Raw genomic sequence first — 20,809 nt, 5'->3', positions numbered from 1 at the left:
TGTAAGCCATATTACTTGTCTTTTTTTAGCTTCCACATTGTAAATCTCAAGGCTACTCAGTCCTGCGTCACTCTCATCCTTATCATATTTTTGACCAATAGCATGCAGAGTATTATTCTTCTTGAAACTGCAACTTGACTTTTTAGCTTTTTCTTTTCCTTGTGCAGTCCATTTATTTTTATCTGCCCAACATGCTCATTGTATATGAAATAGTTTTATCTTTAAACCTGTGTGGTCTGGTGAATGTGAGCCCTTTCCACAATAGTAACACAGTTTGTTTCAGACTAGTTTCTGTCTAGACATTCTAATTTTGTTCATGCTCACTTTCATTCCTGACTGCAACTCAACTGTATTTCTGCCTGCTGTTTCCATTGATACATCTATTTCAACTGATCTTTTAAATGTAAATTCTACTTCAATTAGAAGCAATTTTGAATGCTTTCTTGTAAGATTCCACAAACTAAATGATCTCTCAGCACATCACTAACCTCATCATTGAACTTACAATGCTCAGACAACAATTCAGCCACGTATGCTGAAAGTGACTCCCCTTGCCTTTGATTCTACTTATGAAACCTAAAATGTTCTGCAATCAATAATGCTTTTTATTCTAAACGTTCCTGTATTATTTTCATGATAGTAGCAAAGCTTATTTCGGCTGATTTGGTTAGAGTAGTCAATTTTCAAAGCAAACCGTATGCCTTTCGACCCAGTGCAGTCATGATGGAACTCACTTTTAATTGGTTATGTCATTTGCTTTAAAATACTGCTCAATTCACTCAGTATAAGCTAATCTGTTGTGTAATCGAATGTGTCTATTTTTCTGACATAGCCAGCCATTTCTGCTGTTTTCTTCCATTTTCTACCTTTTTTTTACATTGACTGCTTTCTGTTCTGTGCATCAAAGAAAGTGTGCTACACTTTTTTAAAAACTCAAATGTCTCACTGTGCAACAGGTAAGTCTTGGGTTCATTTTAAAACTTTTGTTTTTTGGAGTTTCAAAACAACAACTATAAATTAGTTTTATAAATTAGAAAAACAGAGCCAGGAGATGCATGTCTACTTTGTTTTAGCAAGGCATACACTTATGATCAATATTCCCTCTAATTTTTAGCAGTCAGTGTGTGCAAAGATCTTATGTTGTGCAAATCTTTTTCCTGTGACAAAAGTATGTGTGCACTAAATGCACACATGGCACAGTTTACGTAGGTTTACAAAATATTTGACATAAAACTGCACAGAACAACAACAAAATAACTTAGTTATTTTTTCTCTCTCCTGTCTTTGGCATTTACCCATTCTTTGTAAACTCTGTCTAGACTAATAGAACTTCCATCCAATTGATAGCTTTTGATTCTCATTAACATACCCAAATGACATTCACCTAAACCAGGAGTCAGCAACCTTTACCACTGAAAGAGCCATATGGACCCGTTTCCCACAGAAAAGAAAACACTGGTAGCCACAAAACCCGTTTGTCATTTAAAATGAAATAACACTGCATACAACATTTTTTTTTGTCTTTATGCTATGTATAAACAAACTATAATGTGTTGCATTTATGAAATCGATGAACTCCTGCAGAGAAAACGAAATTACATTTCTGCATGCAACAAAAACATTTTGAACTCCAAAAAAAAAGACGTTGAGTTGAAGGTTACTCCATAGTTAGCCTACCTTGGATCGAAAAATTAAAAGAAATCGCGTACTGGTGGGTGTCAGGCATTGGCAGTGGTGACGTATATTAATAGCAATAAAAAACACATTGTAGCGGTGTGCTACATGCAGCGCTAAAATAACGACACGGAGTCGGTAAACTGCATTCAAAGATAACTTTATTTGAACTAAACAGCCTTGCTTTAAAGCCTCCCTCAACCCGCCCCGCCCCCCCCCCCCCCGTGGGCACGGATGCTCCAAAAGACACGTACTCACAAACCCCCGTAGGCTATCTCCCTTAGCCGGAACGGTGGCTAATTATGAGCTGGTTCGGATGTGCCAGGAAATGGGGTCACTGCAATGTTTTATTTAGATTGTACAAGATCACCATAATCTTCAAATTTCGAATTACATTTCGAAAACTAACAAACTAACATAAAATACATTTTAATTAAATACTCATCATTTATTTTCCAAAGCCACAGGGAGCCGCAGCACAGAGATGAAAGAGCAGCATACGGCTCCGGAGCCGCGGGTTGCCGACCCCTGACCTAAACGGTTTCTCAGCTGGTTTTTGAGTTGATTCATTAGGCTAAAACCTCACTCACAGTCCACACTAGACACAAGAAAGGTTCCCCCAAAGTCCATCAAACTGTGCAAGGTCGCAAAACTGTTCATTTTGAAGTAAAAATGCCACCATCTGAGCAAAGTTTGAAATCAGTTTGGATTTAATTTTTTCTTGCATGGAAAATTTGAAATCATTAAACTGTCTAACTTTTACAGTATTTTCAGCTAGAAAATCATGATATTTTAGACATAAGGCCTTGTTCATGGCCAAATATGAAGTTACAATCTGCAATTGAGAAATCAAAAGCTGACCATTCTTGTACCTCATCTTCAGAAAATCTTTCTTCTAAATGAGCACAAAGACTATTTATAAAAGTCAACAGCGAACTTGTATCTACTGTGACATTTTCGGTGTAGCAGTTTCTACTATTTTGTTAAGCCATTTAACTTTAAACAAATTTGCAATTCTTTTGTGCTTCACGCCCATCGCTTCTTTTGAGTTCGACATAGTGAATCGATACTTTTCTCAATAAAAACTTAGTAAGCTATCTACAGGATTTGAGTCTGATCTTTGTAAACTTTATGATATGAATACTGTTCGCCAAAGATGGCTGTCACTGTGATGCAGCTATACAAACCGGAACAGAAAAGGTAAGGTGACGTAAATTAGTGACGTGCTTTGTGGTATTTGAAAAACTGACCAACTGGTTAACAGAAACATTTAGCTAAAAGATTATTTTCAATAAGTATAACTATCAGTTTCTACATTATTTTAGGTAACTAACCTTTTGTGCGCACATTAATTTCCTTTGTCTGTTGGTTAAAAAATGTGTGCATGCACACACGCGCACGGCCAAGAAGGAACATAGTTTATAACATGGTAATGTGATGATGTCAGTCATTCATTTACTTTTAGACATAACACATAATGAATTATGTAAACAATATTACTCAAAATATTACTGAAATATTAAATACACAACAAAGATCTTATTGTCTCCAGAGTGAAACCTAACATCATGGATAGTTGTGATGCTTCACTCCCAGATAAACTCAAATCCTTTAATGCACATTGAAATGGGGTATAAAACTACACCTGTGTGAATTCCTGCAGCATCTGGTGACCCTGTGTTCTCTGTCTCAGAGGCCAGCATCAGAACAGTTTGCAAGATGATGAACCCTCACAAGGTGCCAGGTCTCTTGGGTTTACCTGGTACGACCCTGAAAACCTGTGCCAACCAGTTGGTGGGCATATTCAAGGACATTTTTCAATCTCTCACTGCTGCAGTTGTAAGTTCCCATCAGCTTGAAAAAAGCGACCCAAGAAGAGCAGGATCAGATGCCTCAACAACCATCACTTAGTGGCACTCACAGTAACTGTGATAAAATGCTTTGAGTTTGGTCATGGCTAGAATCAATTCCAGCCGAAGCAAGCACCTGGACACACAGCAAGTTACCCATTGTCACAATAGGTCCACAGTGGATGCAGTCTCAATGGCTCTCCACTCAGCCTTGCATCACCTGGACAATAGTAAAAGTCAGACTGCTGTTTATTGACTACAGCTCAGCATTCAACACAACAGAACCCTCAGTTGTAATCAACAAGCTCCAAAACCTGAGCCTCTGTACCTCCCTCTGCAACTGGATACTTGACTTCCTCACCGGGAGACCATAGTCTATGCGGGTCACAAATAACATCTCCACCTCACTGGCAATCAACACTGGCACATCTGAAGGATCTGTGTTTAGCCCATGTTCTACTCTCTCTACACCCATGACAGTGTGGCTAGGCATAGCTCAAACACCATCTATAAATTTGCCAATGACACAACTATTGTTGGCAGAATTTCAGATAGTGAGGAAGAGGCATACAGGAGCGAGATAGATCAGCTGGTTGAATGCTGATTTTCTCTTTTTTTTCCAATCTTTTTATTGTATTTCATATATAAAAAAACATATCATAATATTGAATAGGTTATGAGTGCATTAGACTTAAAGTTAAATTAGTAATAAAATAACAATATCTTATTAAAATATCAGCAAAAAATAGTACATTAATCAAACTAACCTATATTAATTATACATGAAAAATAAGAATAATCATCAAAAGAAGAAAAAAAAATTAAAAATACAAGAAAAAAGAATATATATTGAAAAAAAATTAAACCTAAACTAAACTAACATGGGCAATAATAACAGTTTATATGTATATGATAGTGTCAAAAACTCCAGAACTCCATACCAGAACAAGAATAAAAAGAGAAAAGGTCTGGAAGAGACCAAATTAATTCATATGAAAATGTCGAATGAACGGTCCCCAAGTTTCTTCAAATTTAATTGATGAGTCAAAAATAGTGCTTCTAATTTTTTCTAAGCTCATATAAGAAATAGTTTGAGAGAACCACTGAAACGTGGTAGGAGGATTTACTTCTTTCCAATTTTGTAATATAGACCTTCTGGCCATTAATGTTACAAAGGCGATCATTCGTCTAATTGAAGGGGAAAACCAGTTACCATCCTCATTTGGTATACCAAAAATTGCAGTAATAAAATGAGGTTGTAAATCAATATTCCAAATTGAGGAAATAATAGCAAATATGTCCTTCCAATAGTCATGTAAAGTGGGACATGACCAAAACATGTGGGTCAATGAGGCCACATCTAAATGACATCTGTCACATTGAGGGTTAATATGAGAATAGAATCGAGCAAGCTTATCTTTAGACATATGGGCTCTATGTACCACCTTAAATTGTATTAAAGCGAGTTTAGCACATATAGAAGAAGAATTAACCATTTGTAGAATTTTTTCCCATTTTTCTGTTGATATATTATATTGAAGTTCTTTTTCCCATTCTTGCTTAATTCTACCTGATATTTCTGGTTGTATCTTCATAATCATATTATAAATAAGAGCCACTAATCCCTTCTGACAAGGATTCAAGGTAAAAATCATATCTGAAAAATCTATCAATGTTGAATTGGGGAAGGATGGTAGAACTTTATGTAAAAAATTTCTGATTTGTAAGTATCTAAAAAAATTAGATTTAGGTAACTTAAATTTGTTGGAAAGTTGGTCGAAAGACAACAAACTACCTTAAAAAAAAAGATCTCAAAAACATATTATACCTTTCCTTTTCCATATGCTAAAAGCTTGATCTGTCAAAGAAGGTTTAAAAAAGAAGTTAAGTAAGATAGGGCTATCAAGAACAAAGTTTTTCAGAGTAAAAAACTTAAGAAATTGAAACCAAATTCATAATGTGTGCTTGACAATAGGTTTGGATAACTGTTTATTGAATTTAACTAAATCAGTAGGAAGAGAAGAACCAAGAACAGAGAATAGAGAATGTCCTTGTGCATCATTGCATTCTAAATTTACCCACTGTGGGCACAATGGTGAATCCAAATCTAATTTCCAATATATTAAGTTTCGAATATTATTCGCCCAATAGTAAAATCTAAAATTAGGTAAAGCTAAACCACCATCTTTTTTAGATTTTTGTAACTGCCTTTTACTTAACCTGGGGTTTTTATTTTGCCACACAAATGAGGAAATTTTTGAATCAATGTTATCAAAATAAGATTTAGGAATAAAAATTGGTAAGGCTGGAAATAAATATAAAAATTTTGGTAAAATCATCATTTTAATAGCATTAATCCGGCCAACTAATGATAAGGATAAAGGAGACCATCTTGTAGTAAGTTGTTGAATCTGATGAAGCATAGGTAAAAAATTCAATCTGAATAAATCTTTATATTTCTTGGTACTTTTTATACCTAAATAAATAAAGTTATCAGTAACAACTTTAAATGGTATCCTGTCATTCAATAAAGTTTGCACATTTAAAGGGAATAATTCACTCTTATCCAAGTTTAGTTTATAACCAGAAAAACTACCAAATTGAACCAACAAGGATAAAATAGCAGGAATAGACCTGTCAGGATCAGAAATATATAACAACAAGTCATCAGCATAAAGTGATAACTTGTATAACTTCTCATTACGGGTAATACCAAAAATATTAGGGGATTCACGAATAGCAATGGCTAAAGGTTCTAATGCAATATTAAATAATAAACGACTTAAGAGACAACCTTGTCTCGTACCATGAGATAATTGAAAAAAAGGGGATCTGTAATTATTTGTAAGAACAGAAGCAACAGGTTTATAATATATTAATTTAATCCATGATATAAAATTAGGACTGAAATTAAAATTTCTCAAGGCATTAAATAAGTATGTCCATTCAACTCTATCAAAAGCTTTTTCAGCATCTAATGAAATAACACATTCTGAGGTTGTGGGTGAAGAAGTGTAAATTATATTAATCAATTTTCTAACATTAAAAAAGGAATACCGGTTCCTAATAAAACCAGTTTGGTCTTCTGAAATAATTTGTGATAGTAACTTTTCTAATCTAATAGCTAAAATTTTTGTAAGAATCTTAGAGTCTACATTTAATAGTGATATAGGGTGATAAGATGCACATAGAGTAGGATCCTTATCTTTTTTAAGAATTAGAGAGATAGTAGCTTCATAAAAAGACTGAGGTAGTCTCTTCTTAGTAAATGCATCATTAAAGATTTCACATAACCAAGTTTTTAAAAATTCTATAATATAACCATCAGGACCAGGAGCTTTCTCTGAATTCATTGATGAGATAGCCTCTCCTATTTCAGTCATAGAAATAGGAGCATCGAACAAGCTCCAATCTTCATCTGTCAGTTTAGGAATATTCAAATTGTTAAAAAAAATTATCCATCATGGATAGATCGCCATCAAATTCTGATTGATATAAAGATTTATAAAAATCTTGGAAAGTATTATTAATTTCTTTATGATCAGTAGTCAGATTACCATCTTGTTTACGAATTTTAATAATTTGTCGCTTAGTCGAAATAGCTTTTAATTGGTTAGCTAACAATTTACCAGTTCGATCACTATGAATATAAAATTGAGCCCTAGTCTTAATTAATTGATTCTCAATTGAAGAAGATAATAATAAACTATGTTCCATTTGAAGCTCAACTCTCTTCTTATAGAGTTCTTTGGTAGGAGTCATGGAATAAATCTTATTAATTTCTTTAATTTTATCCACTAATAAAGCAATATCTAAATATCTTTGTTTTCTTTTACCGATAGAATATGAGATAATTTGTCCACAGATAAAAGCCTTAAAAGAGTCCCAAAATATTCCTCTGTCAATCTCTTCGGTATAGTTTGTTGAAAAAAAAAGCCAATTTGCTGTTTTATGAAGGTGATAAATTCTGGATCTTGAAGCAAAGTAGCGTTAAGTCTCCAAGATCTAGTATTATTGAAAGAGTCCGAAATCTTGATAGATAACTTCAAAGGTGCATGATCCGAAATGGCAATAGAGTCATATTTACAATCAGTAACATCTGTTAATAAACGATGATCAATAAGGAAATAATCAATTCTAGAATAACTGTGATAAACATGTGAAAAAAACGAAAATTCTTTATCTTTAGGGTTCAAAAACCGCCATATTTCAGTAATTCCCGAATCAACCATAAAGGAATTAATAAGTAAGGCTGATCTATTCGGAAGAATTCGAATAGGTTTAGATCTATCCATCGAAGGATTCAGACAACAGTTGAAATCTCCACCCATTATCAGCATATATTCATTTAGATTAGGGAGGGAAGTAAATAAACGTTTAAAAAATTCACGGCAGTCAAAGTTTGGAGCATAAATATTAACTAGAGCCACTTTTCGATTAAAAAGTGAGCCAGTTATCAACAAAAATCTGCCCTGTGGATCAGAAATAATTTCATGATGTGGAAACGAAATTGAGGGGTCTATAAAAATAGACACACCCCTAATTTTGGCGGTACAATTCGAGTGAAATTGTTGACCCTTCCAGAACCTAAAAAAGCGCTGATTATCCTTCCTCCTAATATGGGTCTCCTGTACAAAAATAATATTAGCATTTAGTCTATGGAATACTTCAAATATTTTTTTACATTTAATCGGATGATTTAAACCATTAGTATTCCAAGAGATAAAGTTAATAGACTTATCCATCATGCCAATACTAATTGTATATATCATAAAAGGTTAAAAAGATACATAACCCATAATTCAGAAAGAAGGAAAAATGATTCAGGAGCAACCGGAGAACATGACACTTCAGCAATATTAATAATCTAAAGTTGGCCCATAAACTAAAAGCAAAAAAATAAAAAGCAAAAGCGTGAAAAAAGATCCCTACCCCCTCCCCCAACCCCACGAGAAAAAGCCAAGCGGCAGGCGCAAAAACTAATACTAATATTACCCCCATTTTAAGATGGCAACTTCATGAAAAGAAAGAAAAAAGACTATATAACATCCAGATATAAATACAGGGTTGTAAAAAGAAAGAATATATCAATCAAAATGAAAAAATAATATAATAAAGCAAAAGGAGTTAGTAAAAAAGGATAAACATTAAAGTTTAAAATAGTGTAATATGCCTTTAAAAAAAGATTCCATATTCAGATACAAGAAAATGATGTTTCAAAAACAGAGACTTATGGGAAGAAGAAGATTTTCTCAAGAAAACCCTTGCACTCAATGTCAGTAATACTAAGGTATTTATTGTGGACCTCAAGAAGAGCAAATTGAGGGAACACACAGCAGTCCTCATCAAGCGATTAGCAGTGGAAAAGGTGAGTAATTTCAAGTTCCTAGGCTTCAATGTGTCTGAAGATCAATTCTGGGCCCAACATATTGATGCCACTACAAAGAAAGCACAACAGCACTCCTCTTTAGAGGAGGTACATTGATATAAGGGTGCGTTCAAAAAGGTCAGTGGTACCCTTATCAAACCTTGACCACAGGAGGACTATGGTGTCCTTAATGGGAACTCTTGTAAACAGGGATACCATATTGAAACACATCCATCCTCCAGGGTCAGCTGAATGTTGGTTATCGTTTTTATGGAATTGGTTGAATTAATGATTCGCTCATAGCTTAGCAAGGTAGTGAGTCAGAGAATCTATTGCACTGATGATAGGCCTCAGGGGAGACCCATCTTTGTGTATCTTGAAGAGCCTGTAAGGTCTTGGTGATACCAGCACCTGAGGTAGAAGTGTTTTGCATATGATTGCTGGTAGTGGAGGGCATCCTCACAATCGAATCCATGGGATTCCACTGTAGAACTCTGTAGGCAAGTTTGTCCAGAATCTGTTGGACTTTTCTTTGGTATTCCCCTCAGAAGATCAGGACTCATGATGACTGGGTTTTGTTGTGCCTGGAGGGCCAGTCACTCTCCTCTTGTAATGTTCAATTTCAGCAAAATACCCTTTTGAGGGCCACACAGACCTCTGTCCTTACTTCTTTTGTTGTATTCGGTGGTAGTTTTCGGATTGCTTGTTCTACTCCGCCAACGTAGTCCTGATAAGAAATAGCTCAGGGAACCAGAGTGAAGTTTAGCACCTTGCGGAAGACCAATCTAATCGCCTCATTGATGTTTTGCTCAGTTTGGTTGATGACAACCCTTTCTGTGTCCAATGATGGGGTGGCTATAGTCTGTTGGGATAGTTTGTTGCGTTTATTAACCTGCATCGCAGTATTCCTTTGTGAAACTAGTTCTCCTTGGACAGCAATAGACCTGTCAATAAACTCCCAATCACCAAGAGAATATAGTTCTCTATTTGTGTTGATGTCAGAGTGGATCTAATGTGATGGATGTGCTCAGTAATCAATGCTTAGCCAGCATGTCGTAGAATGCATTTAGCTACCAGAGAAACCAAGAATGCAACCTAATGAACTTAGGGACTAGGTCCTTGTCCCGGCATCTCAGAAGAAAGGCTATAAAGAACAAAGAAGCCTTGCCTTCGTTTTACGCAATGATTCAAAGTGTTGAATATTGCAGTGAACTTCCTCCCCTTACAGTTAAATGCAAAAAGGATCTAATGCCTTCAAGCATATATGACAAATAAACTATTCTCCGGTTTCCTAAACAGGAAACCAAACTATGAGGAGGAACCATCACTACCGCCAGGCTTCCCTATATTTCCACATTTCTGGAAGAAATGCCAGATTAATACCATCCACAAACCCTTAAAGGAAGCTCAAATCACAGCTTACATGGGTCAAAGATGACCTGGGACTCAGGTCAGCTGGAGTTATCAGGATTCCCTGTGAATGCGAAGCAGCATATATTGGCCAGAAGAGAGACACAGTGGAATCCCAAAACAAGGAGCACAGGAGGTGTATCCATTTGGTTTACCCAGAGAAATTGGTGTACCATTTGCAATGGCCATTGGATTTACTTCGATGGTATAAAACTATTGTGCGGCACCAATGGTTATTTTGGACTGCCTGGTGAAGGAAGCCATTGCAATAAGACTAGAGAATAATAATTTTAATTAAGATCAGGACTTCAGGGACTTAAAAGGTAAGGTTGAGAATTCAATTGTAAGCAAGGTGGAACAGTGGAAACCTGATTGGTTAAGGACTAACTAAGGAGGGAAGGACGATTGTGGTATATATACCACTGGACTAGACGTGCCTAGGCATCATTCCATATGAAGATGGTGGAGTTTGTCTTTGAAACTTCAATTGAAATCAATATCTGATTCCAGTTGGAAGCCCAAGAAGAGTTTATTCATTAAAAATTAGACACTTTACTAATTAAAAAAGGATAAATATTTAAACCGCTCTGCCTTGACAGCTCCATGCCCTTTCCATTTTCCTCCCAAGTTACTGGGACAATTAACAAATGACATCATGTTATTGATCCTATCTACATTTTTTCTGAGCTCAATCTATTTCCAGGATATTTTACTTATTCACTGATTTTTTTGGGGACCTGGACATCACTGGCAAAGGTAGCATTTAATGCCCATCTCTAATTTTTTAATTTTAAATGGTGATGTGACCTTTTGAACTGCAGCAGTTTTCTGGGTAAAGGTACAACTATTTGGGAGGGAATTTCAACATTTAAAACCAAAGATGATGAAAGGGACTGTGAAGAATTTCCAAGTCAGCACGTTGCGTGGGACTTAGAAGGAAACACTGAAATGGTGGTGTTTTCAAGTTCATGCAGTCCTAATCTTCTTGGTGGTCAGGTCACTATTGGAATTGCCTTGGTGAGTAATCAGGAGGGAGTTTCCTATCCACATTTGGCTTGATGCCATGAGACTTCTTGGGACCTGGAATCATTACAGAGAATAGGCTGCCAGTCCCTGCTGAAGCTCTGGCAGTTCCATTCCCCTAGTAAGTCTGAACGTGTCGGGGTTAGTATAATTATACAATGCTATTGTTTCACCAACTGCTTCACTAAGATGTTCACACATCTTGCAATATAGACAAATGACCTCAGATGTTTGTAATAATGTAAGAACATAAAAGTCAGGAGCAAGATGAGGTCTTCTGGTCCTTCTTGCCTGCTTCACTATCCATCATGATCATAGCTGACCTTTGATCTCAGTACTATTTCCTTGCACTGTCCTCACTATTCCCCAATTCCTTTGATATCTATTGATCTCTGTGTTTAATGACTGTTTCTCCACAGTTCTCAAGGATAGAGAAATCCAAAAATTTGCCACTTTCTCATTCTTAAATGACCTATCCCTTATTCTGAGAATGTGACCTGTAGTTCTATTCCTCAGCCAGGGGAATTATTCTCCCTTGTTGAGCTCAGTAAGAATTTTTTGTGTTAAGTGAGATCCCAAGTCATTCTTAACTTCAGAGAATACATGTCTGGTCTATTAAATCTTTCATGTGGCAAAACTACTATCAGTGGAACCATGTAGTGAACCTTGATTGCACTTGGTTTAGGAAATAAAAATTATGCAAAAGGCTTTGCCATACTCAGTGCCCTGACAGACACTAGGTAGTCAATCTAGTTTTATTCTTTCTCTAATTCAACATAGCAACAATGATACAATTGATTTGAAAGCAAACTACACTGGTGAGTCTCAAGTTGCATATTGGCCAAACCAGGTACGGATGACAGTTTGTAGAGTGTGAGGATGCTAGTCCATTCAAAATATGTAACTTTTATGGTCATAATGTGCTCTAGATTATCAATTGACTTTAAATTCCACCTGTGCCAATGTGGGATTTGAACTCTAATCTTTGGGTACTGGCTGAGTTTTTTTTTAACTACAATGCTACCGTTGTACCTCATTGTGATTGTGTGTCATGTAAGTTAATCATGTTGGAAAGTCAGAACAATATCAATAATAATTCAGAACAGCACTTTGCTTTATAAAACCAAAATTTTCCCATCAACTTTCCACTTTCGCAATGTGTTGCATCAGCCAAAAATTACACCAGCAGTACTGAACACGCTAGAACATTATATTATGAATTAACTGCATGGACTAAAGCCAATACATAGAAAATTTGATTACAATATCCCTCATACTGGCAATGAGCTTCCAACAGACACAGCTTTGTGTTTCTCCGCATTACTGAGATGCCTGCTCTGCTTGCAGAGTATGAGGATGCTACTGTACACTGCACCATTCAGATAAAGAGCTGACAATTCCTGTACAAGCTGAGCTCAAAGAATGTATTGTTTAAATGTATTGTTGTTTTCAATTATAGAAGAGATCACCATGTATTCCATAATTTTATTGGTGTTTGTTTCATAATGTGGGTCTAATTAATAAAGGAAAGCTAGAATAATATAAAGTATATTTCTAAAACCCCCTTTCTCTCTGAGCAGCTATGGAGCAGGCAGCAGGCAGAGAGCAAGATGATTTGCTGCCAGCAATGGCAGTCCACACAGCATCTTCTACTGACAGCCAATCAGGGACCACTCTGGCTTTCTATTAGCGCGTACCTCAAACAGATCAGCTGTGCTGCTGTAGCTGCTGTGAGTGGGTCTTGACAAGAGCTGCTCAACCCTTCCTGTCAAAAAGAACAACTCTGTGGCTGGCAGTGGCGTAGAACTACGCCCCCACTCCCAGCCCTTATAACCCACCTACAACACCACAACCTCCCCCACCCCACTCCCCCAAACGCACAGACACACATGGCAGCCTGCTCAGTGCACACAAATTAAATCACGTCCTTACACATCATTGTGGAGGAAGCAGAGAGAAGCAGGGGACAGGAGGAGTGCTGCTAACTGCTGGGATCAGTCTTCGACACACAGCAATGCAGTGATCCTCGCTTCCTCCCTCGCAAAGCAATGATGCTGCTGTGAAGGACAGGGAAGCACTCTGACAGTGTGTGTACACAAAACAGCCAGACAGGACAAGAAGCTGGCTGCTGGAACATGCAGGGGTAAGTGAAGCTCTACTCTCTTTGGCTCAATACAATTACCCCCTCGCTGAGATCTCTTGTGGGTTTGTCGCACTTTTAAATAAAAGCTTTTGTTTGGGTCCTTCTAATGTTCTGTGAAAATTGGCATGCTGCCATCATTTTCCCATACAAATTTGCTACACAGTGTAAAAAAAAAAGTGGTTGTACGGACTGGCAGTGAGGATGTTGATGGGAGTAAATATTATCTTGGTATCCGTGTTATTCAAGGACCTCTGGACTGCAGTACAATGCACATAAATGAGTCAATTTCACTGTAATGACTCTGAGACTGCTTAGCTATCACTGGCTATGCTTATTCACACCCATTGGTCTTATTTATAAACGGAAGAAAATTATGTTTCACCGTTGTGAAGTTTCTTTGATGAATGAAATATTATTGCAGAAAAGCAGAAATTTGTATTATTGAATTTTCTTGCTAACGTTGCTAATACGTCAGTTTTGTTATAAAAGAGATGGGGCAGCATTTGTTCTCAATGCCATTTCAGATGTAGCATACTCAAGAAAAAGAAGAGCCCCTGGTCAAATGTATGTGATTTTACACAGCCCACAAGTATCCAGTAGTCATTTCTTGTTTCATCTGCTGTAATGATGTCACCTATACGGTATCCAAATTGAGGATTTTTCTGCTATGGTTTGTAAGGCATTTTGTGCCATGATTTCAATATGTACAGTGAACGCAGCTTTCATATTAATACACCAAGCCGGCTGCTTCTGTGCTTGTGCTATGTATTATACAGTATATTGAAGATAAACTAAAGTTCCAGGCATATGGTTGTAAAGGTGTTGAACCTCACCTAAAAGACAGCGAAAAAGGTAACCAAATTTAGAAATAAAATTTAATTTTCTCTTTATATTCACCAACTTCCAGTATCTCCATTTGTAAGTAAGAGCAAACAGTTCATGTGCCACAAATGACTCTAGGGCTCAAAACACTGCCATCATCATTCCATTGGTGGGACAGGTTTTATGAACCAATACATCCTCATCCTGTCAGAATGACATGCTCTGCTACCATAACCTTCTATACTAAAGGTCTATCCATCAGACATCACTAGAATTGTGGTCTAACCTGGGATCTGGACAGGAATGCAATGTAACTAGTGATCTACTTCATGGGTTGACATCTTGCACGACTGAGATGTGGCAATAATGAAGCAATTTAATTGCTCTTTCATTATTCCTACAGACTCAGGACTGCCTCAACCTAATCCAGCATTCAGGCAACCAATGGCTTTTATTGACTATAATGCTAATAATGCACAGGAGGAATTTCATGGCATATAGTATCATTGGGGAAGATGGAAAGTAACATTTTAAAATCATGGAAAGTACTTATTGGAATTTTAATATGATACTTACTCTCATACGATGACCACGATTGCAAGACTTTTACTACCCAGACTGAAGGCACAAGAGGCTCCATGTAGAGTAGACTAAATAAGGAAAACAACTTTCCAAAATAAATATATTCTCAAATAAACATTTTTGGGCATGGGGCTAGCAACCCTATCCTATAAAACCCCAGAGCTATAGAAGCTCTAAAACCTCATTCTTGTGGAGGAAGAATAAAATAAGAAGATGGACTACATCTGGGGATAATGTGAAAGACTTGCTCAGGACTGGGGACTCTGGCGAGCTGCTATCAGTGGCCTAAGCCCCAACAGGGGTGATGCGCTTAGGAAGAAGAAAAAAGTATTTACACGGTAAATCTGACACATATTATAATAAAACTATATTTTTAAGGTGAAGTCAAAATATTTCTATTTTGCTGTGGTATAATTGTGTATACACAAAGGACAGAAGGGGTGAGAAATTATGAAGGCAAGTCAGTGTGCATGGTGGAATGTTCTCCAGCAGCTACTTTCAAATTGAACGTTTTGTTAATATTTGCAATCATTCATCATTTTCAGTGCCTTTCCTAAAGACGAGCATTAATTTTTTTTAATATTTCTGTCATTTTCTTACTCCTCTATATAAATTTTCCAGCTTCAGACTACAAGGAACCCACATTAACTAATCTTTTCATTCTTGCATTTTGATAGCTCTTAGAAACTGTTGACATTTCTAGCCGGAATTCTTGCATTCTATTTTCCCTTTCCTTGTCAATGTTTTTGCCCTCCCTTGCTGAATTCTGAGATTTTGCCTTTCCTCAGGGTTACTGATTTCTATGGCAACATTATATAACTTTCTTCTTCATCTAGTTGTATTATTTAACTGTAGGTAACTGGACCACTTTTCCTATTGGTTTTGATTGCACATAAACTATGTATTAATCCTTTGGGTGGTATCCATTGCTTGCTTAATGTCATAACTTTTCCGAAGGAGTTTTCCACTCTACCATAGCCAACTCATGTCTTACCTTCAAAAGTTTGCCTTATTTGGACTTACTGCCCTAGTTTCATATTGAAACTAGTTCAACTCTTACATAAAATTTTATCATATTGTGAACGCTGTTCCCTAATGACCCCTCAATTGCTAGATTATCAATTAAACCCTGCTTAACACTAAATTTGAAATAGCCCATCCCATCACTGGTTCATCAATATACTGATTTAGAAAACTAGCTTTTATATAATTTATGAACTCTTCCTTCAGGCTCCTATGGCTCCTTTATGTTCCAGATCTATCTATAACTGAAGTTTCCTTTTATTATTATTTTACCCTTGTCACATACATTTCTTATTTTATTGACTTCTACTATGCCCTGCATTCCCATTACTTTTGATGGTTTCAATACAACTCCTATCAAAGTTTTTCTCCTTTGTCATTTCATAGTTCCACTGAAATCGATTCTACTTCTTGCTTTTTCTGAACTATGGTACTTCCTTTCTACCACCTATGTCCCAACCTATAATATTAGATTAGGTGGTTGAAATGACGATAAAAAGCAACTTGACTTGATTAGATTAGATTCAACTTTATTGTCATTATGCCGAGTACAAGGATAACACCTCTTTAACACACCATAAAAATGTACTTCCCAATATTGGTCCTAATCCTGCTTCTTCTTCTTCTTAAACCTGTCGCCCCTACTGGGCCATAGACTACGAAGAGCCTTCCTCTCCCAGGGATGAGGCCTTTAGAGTTTCTGTTGCCATTTCTGTAGTGCTGGGCATTTACAGGATGTGGTTGCATGCCCCATGGCCTCCTCCTTTTGCAGCTGGGCTTGGGATCATCTATGGCAGAGTTAATACTAATCCCAATCCATGTCTCTATAATTGCTATGACATTGTACTGAATACTCTCTGCATTCAGATAAAGTGCCTTCACTTTTCCTGCGCTCTGATAATAAATGAAAATGTATTCAGTTTGCACACACTGTGTCTTCCTGGCAGATTCCTGTTATCATTACCCACTTCGCTACTCTACATTATCACTTGTCCCTTCTGTACGATCTTATAAAATTCCCTTGAGCAGGACTCTACACCCTCCCCCAGCACTCCAAATCCTTGACTATTTAGGGTGAAGTATTCTCTGCAGACGAAGATATTTAATTTTATGGACGTAGCCCAAGTCAAATAACATCGGTTCTAATGGAAAAGCTCATTCTTTTCCCCAAGGGGAATTAAATAAGAAAAAATGTCTTAACACAAAGGATAGTGAATCTTTAGAATTCACTATCCAAGAGAATGGTAGAGTCATTGCATTCAAAACAGAGAATAGTCAAATCAAGGAATGTGTAATAGGGAAGGAAACCTGTTGAGAAACTTTGTTGAATGGTGGTGGAGACTCAAGAGGCTGAATGGTATCTCTTGCTCCTGTTTCCCATGTCATTATACAAGGTGCCAATGTCCACCAATTTGAACCCCACTTTCCCACATCCACACTTTGAGCCATGCATTGAGTTCTCTGATCTCATTTAACCTGTGGCAATTTATACAAGGTTAAGGTAATAACTCAGAATTATTACCTTCATGGTTCTGCTGTTTCATTAGGACTTTTATTGCCTAATCCTTCTAGCAGAACCTCCCTCTCTGCCCTTTCTGTACTTCTAGGTCCAACATTAACTGAATCTTTTCCCTCGCATTGCCAAGTTTTCTCTATCCCTAAATATCTCTGGGAATGGAGAGAAATGGAAGCGGGAGAGGGATATACAAGCTTTCAGAATTTCAGCTTTTGTAGCAGAGAACAGGATTCATCCTCTTATATATTCTGTCCCCTGTTATCATTACGTTCCTTTTCACACTGCTGCCCACATTGATTATAGATATCACAATAAATATTTGAGGGTCAATCAGTGAGATTATTCAATGTTATCTGCAGCTTCGAATTATAAATATAACCACTATCCACTCTCTGACATCTACATCACAAATCCTTCTTAGTGTTTTACGTGAAAATACACTAAATCCTGCAGTAAAAGTATTCTTCAACACAAAAGGATAACAATCTATATAACTGCAGACCTGACCACATTGGAGAATACAGATATACTTTCTCATTACAGAGTAATGAGCCAAGTTCATTGCCAATGTAATTAGTTACACACCTACCTGGATTCTTTCATACCTGCAAATGCTTTCAAAGTCTTTTTTCCATCACTATATTCTTTAATCTTTATTGTTGCTTCAATAACCACTAAGTATATTTTGTTTATTCAGCTCTGATTTTAGACTTTGCTGTTAAATCATCCCATTCAGTTTCTGAGAAAGATACTTTTCCAGATCTTTGCCATTATTCTCTTACCTGAAGTTCTTTCATACCTGTGTACCTTTTTGTCTGAACATATTACTCAAAGCACCCTTCTTTGGGCTCCCTATTCTTTCCTCCTTTTGCTGTCCCAGTTATGCCAACTTTATCTTCACCTTGTGGCTTCTACCAAGCACCAACTCATAGACTCATTCCTACAGTTTTACTTTTTCCAATCATGAACAGAGATTGGATAAGGCCATAACTACCTTCAAGCTTTACTCCAGGACCTCTGAATGATACATTAAAACACTAATTACTGTTTATTCATGAACAATAATCCCACCTTTACTCCTTTCCTGCCAACCTTCCCAACTATTGTGCCTACCAGAAACTAATCTCACCAATCTTTTTCATGTGCTAATGAATCCATCATATCATGATGCAGAGTTTTCACCTGAAACTTGATAATTCCTTTTCTTCCACAGATGCTGCTCAATTTGCTAAATTCCTCCAGCAGAATGGTCTTAATTCCAGCATTTGCAGTGTCTCATTACCATGTCCCAAAACTCAGCCTGTTGGGAATCTCCCTCTGTCTATTCAAAGGATGGTATACGAAAATAACCTAATCAATAATGTTAAAGAGGATACCAAAAGCTTCTTCAGATACATAAAATGTAAAAGAGAGGCAAGAGTGGATATCAGACCACTGGAAAACAAAATAGGAGAGGTTAGTCCTGATGAAGAGTCTCGGCTCAAAACGTCGACAGTGCTTCTGCTTATAGATGCTGCCTGGCCTGCTGTGTTCCACCAGCATTTTGTGTGTGTTGTTTGAATTTCCAGCATCTGCAGATTTCCTCGTGTTAGGAGAGGTAGTAATGGGGGGCAATTAAATGGTGGACTAACTGAATAAGTAGTTTGCAGCAGTCTTCACTGTGGAAGACACTAGCAGTACGGTAGAAGTTCCAGATGTCAGGGGGCATTAAGTGTATGAAGTTACCATAACTTGACAGAAGGCTTCTTGGGAAACTGAAAAGTCTGAAAATAGATAAGCCACCTGGAGCAGATGGCATACACCCAAGAGTTCTGAACTAAGTGGCTGAAGAGATCGTGGAGGCATTAGTAATCATGTTTCAAGAAAACTAGATTCTGGAAAATTGCAAATATCACTTCACACTTAAAGAAGGGAGCGAGGCAGAAGAAAGAAAACTATAGGCCAGTTAGTCTGACTTCAGTGGTTGGGAAGATGTTGGAATCGATTATTAAGGATGAAGTGCCAGGGTACTTGGAAGCACCTGATAAAATAGGCCGTAGTCAACATGGTTTCCTCAAGGGAAAATCTTGCCTGACAAATCTGTTGGAATTCTTTGATAAGCAGAATAGACAAAGGATAATGTTGTGTACTTGCATTTTCAAAATGCCTTTTCTGGCGAGAAGAAACTGCAGTCTAATCAAGGACAAGGGAAGCAGACAAGACAGTTGTCTTTGTTTCCCCCTTTTTATGGACACTATACTAATTCTTGCTCTTGGATAATAGAACATTACAGCACAGAAACAGGCCCTTCGGCCTTCTTGGCTGTGCTGAACCATTTTTCTGCCTAATCCCACTGACCTGCACCTGAACCATATCCCTTCATACCCCTCTCATCCATTTACCTGTCCAAATTTTTCTTAAATGTTAAAAGTGAGCCCACATTTACCACTTCTTCTGGCAGCTCATTCCACACTCCCACCACTCTTTGTCTGAAGAAGCCCCCCACTAATGTTCCCTTTAAACTTTTCCCCCTTCACCCCTAACCCACGTCCTCTGCTTTTTTTCTCCCCTAGCCTCAGTGGAAAAAGCCTGCTTCCATTCACTCTATACCCATCATAATTTTATATACTTCTATCAAATCTCCCCTCATTCTTCTATGCTCCAGGGAATAAAGTCCTAACCTATTCAACCTTTCTCTGTAACTCAGTTTCTCAAGTCCTGGCAACAACCTTGTAAACCTTCTCTGCACTCTTTTCAACCTTATTAATATCCTTCCTGTAATTTGGTGACCAAAACTACTCACAATACTCAAATTCGACCTCACCATAACATGCCAACTCTTACAGTCAATACTTCGATTTATAAAGGCCAATGTACCAAAAGCTCTCTTTACGGCCCTATCTAACTGTGACACCACTTTTAGGGAATTATGTATCTGTATTCCCAGATCCCTCTGTTCTACTGCACTCCTCAGTGTCCTACCATTTACCTTGTATGTTCTACCTTGGTTTGTCCTTCCAAAGTGTAATACCTCACACTTGTCTGCATTAAACTCCACCTGCCATTTCTCAGTCCATTTTTCCAGCTGGTCCAAATCCCTCTGCAAGCTTTGAAAACCTTCCTCACTGTCCACTACACCTCCAATCTTAGTATCATCAGCAAATTTGCTGATCCAATTTACCACATTACCATCCAGATCATTGATATAAATGACAAATAACAACACCACTAGTCACAGGCCTCCACTCAGAGAAGCGATTAATCTAATCAGAGCAACTGAATGTGGACCCAGGAAGCTTCAGGTAATGATCTGCTAAACCTGAGACCATTCTTAAACAAGTAGCTATTTGTTATGTAAAGGGTGTGGACTCTGAACTGATTCTTGACTCTGGGACAGTCTAATCAGAGCAATAAACCTG

At 37.2% G+C, this 20,809-nt stretch overlaps 2 protein-coding genes across 3 annotated transcripts in view; one reads left to right on the top strand and one right to left on the bottom strand.

Annotated features, from left to right (window-relative positions):
* rsph14 (radial spoke head 14 homolog) overlaps nt 1–20,809 on the bottom strand; it is a 728,187-nt gene that overhangs the window by 384,766 nt on the left and 322,612 nt on the right. The gene's annotated exons all lie outside the window — the stretch shown is intronic.
* gnaz (guanine nucleotide binding protein (G protein), alpha z polypeptide) overlaps nt 13,060–20,809 on the top strand; it is a 260,905-nt gene continuing 253,155 nt past the window's right edge. For both annotated transcript variants that reach the window (XM_059983227.1, XM_059983228.1), the window contains exon 1: nt 13,060–13,468. The gene's annotated coding sequence lies outside the window, so the exon portion shown is untranslated. The remainder of the gene's footprint in view (nt 13,469–20,809) is intronic.

The sequence above is a fragment of the Hypanus sabinus genome, chromosome 10 (assembly GCF_030144855.1).
Source record: "Hypanus sabinus isolate sHypSab1 chromosome 10, sHypSab1.hap1, whole genome shotgun sequence".
Lineage (NCBI taxonomy): Eukaryota > Metazoa > Chordata > Chondrichthyes > Myliobatiformes > Dasyatidae > Hypanus > Hypanus sabinus.
The sequence above is the reverse complement of the archived record's forward strand: the minus strand, read 5'-3'. Positions and strand labels throughout refer to the sequence as shown.